Raw genomic sequence first — 1,982 nt, 5'->3', positions numbered from 1 at the left:
GTGATCTTGAGAATATAGTAGAATCCTCTCAAACATCAGCATTTGAATTGGTTGAGGTTACTGAAGAAGTTGACAAGCCTGAAGATTTCAAACAAGATGATGATTGCCTAGGTATGAAATTGAAAATGTTGCGAGAAGAGGTTGAGAAGATGAAAGGAATGCAGAATAATTGGAGAAGAACATGGCAGAATGTGCTTTTTTTGTTGTAGCTTGTTATTGTGTTGTGGTTATAGCTATAAGCTATTGGTTCTGGGTGATATATATGAAGAAAGGTTCAATGAAGTTACCTTAAGCTCTTGATGTAGTGAGATCAATGATGGTGTAGTGTAGCACTGTTTATGTTGTAATCAATTAGGTGCAAGACTCTTTTGTAATGAACTGTGTGTTCTTCTTAGTCTCTTAATGTAATTTGCTTGTTTGTGTATTTCATTTGTGTTTTATTTATAACTGCATTCACTAAATTGCAGTAACAATTGCATAATTTTACACATAAAAGTAATGCAAAACTGGTTGCATAATTGTTTCAAAAAGAGACAGCTAAAATATCAAACGAATGCAGTCACAGCTGCATAATTGTTTAAAAAACAAACATAGATCAAATTAATGCAATCACAGCTGCATAATTGTTTAAAAAACAAACATAGATCAAACTAATGCAGTCACAACTGCAGCATAATTATTTCAAAAACAAACAGATCAAACTAATGCAGTCACAGCTGCATAATTGTTCCAAAAACAACTAAAATATCAAACTAAAGCAGTCACAACTGCATAATTGTTCCAAAAACAGCTAAAATATCAAACTAAAACAGTCAGAACTGCATAATTATTCCAAAAACAACTAAAATATCAAACTAAAGCAGTCTACATATCAAACTTCAGCAGCATTGTACCTTGTTCTCATTCTTTTATTTTCTCTCATCTCTTGAAGACCTTGTTGAGTTACAACAGCATTTCCTTTTCATTTTAAGCCTGATCTTGGTTTATGATGCCCAAGATTTTCAGTCATTATTAAAGAGTTCATAGGCATTCCAGGCAAGATTCACAAAAATATGTTGTCTTACATGCTTGATAAGTTAAAATTGTGTGTAAATAATTAAGACAACATAGATTGTGGATTGTAAAACCACTCTGTGTATGTAGTATCCCATTCCAACCTTTCTTGGCCTCTTCCCTCCTCCAATAGCATCAGGAACATTAGTAGCAGTAGCAGCTACACCAGTTCTTCTTTCCCTTCCAGCTACACCAGTTCCTCATCCCCTTCCAGCTAAACCAGTTGCAGTTCCTCTTCCCCTTCCAGCTAAATCAGTTCCAGTTCCTTTTCCCCTTCCAGTGGCAACAGAACCATCAACAGCAACACCAATTCTTGTTCCATTAATAGTTGTAGTTCCTCTTCGCTTTCCAGTAACACTAGCCTATAACATAAGTTGATCAACAAAAATATTAGACTGATTAAGATGTAAAATAACAACTAAATGAATTAATATAAACATTACATGTTTTTTAGAACCTCTTGGTCGACCTCTTCCTCTCTTTGTGTTTGATTGTGATTCAGTTGGTATTGTAAAAGAACCAACACTTGACCTTGTTGAACTAATCTCTCTTCCTCTCCCCCTTCCTCTTCATATGCCTGCATTAGCTTGACTATTCAAATGACAGCCCCTCTTATTATGACCCTTTGCATGACAAAAACTGCAAGTCATCTCAACACCTCTCTTGGACAATTTTCCTGTTTTGTTTTCATTCTGTTTTTTCTCCTACACTTTCTAGGCCTTCTTGGTAGTGTTCTTATAACATGTGGTATAACAGAAGGGTTGGTTGACTGTGGCCACATTTCCATGTTAGTAACTGGTTGAATGTAGTGACTATGGATCTTGAGATAAGTCTCCTTGCTATACCAATGTGCAACATAGTTAATGGGCTCCAATTTTCTAAAATGAAGTGCAATTATAGCATGGCAACAAGGTATACCTTTTAGCATT

The 1,982-nt window shown here is 35.2% G+C and overlaps 1 pseudogene; it reads right to left on the bottom strand.

Moving 5' to 3' along the window:
* Nucleotides 1-696: 696 nt before the first annotated feature.
* On the bottom strand, nucleotides 697-1,636 carry LOC125869918 (uncharacterized; annotated as a pseudogene).
* Nucleotides 1,637-1,982: the final 346 nt, after the last annotated feature.

Source organism: Solanum stenotomum, chromosome 7 (genome assembly GCF_019186545.1).
Source record: "Solanum stenotomum isolate F172 chromosome 7, ASM1918654v1, whole genome shotgun sequence".
Lineage (NCBI taxonomy): Eukaryota > Viridiplantae > Streptophyta > Magnoliopsida > Solanales > Solanaceae > Solanum > Solanum stenotomum.
Note: the sequence above shows the minus strand (reverse complement) of the source record. Positions and strands in the feature narration are given on the sequence as shown.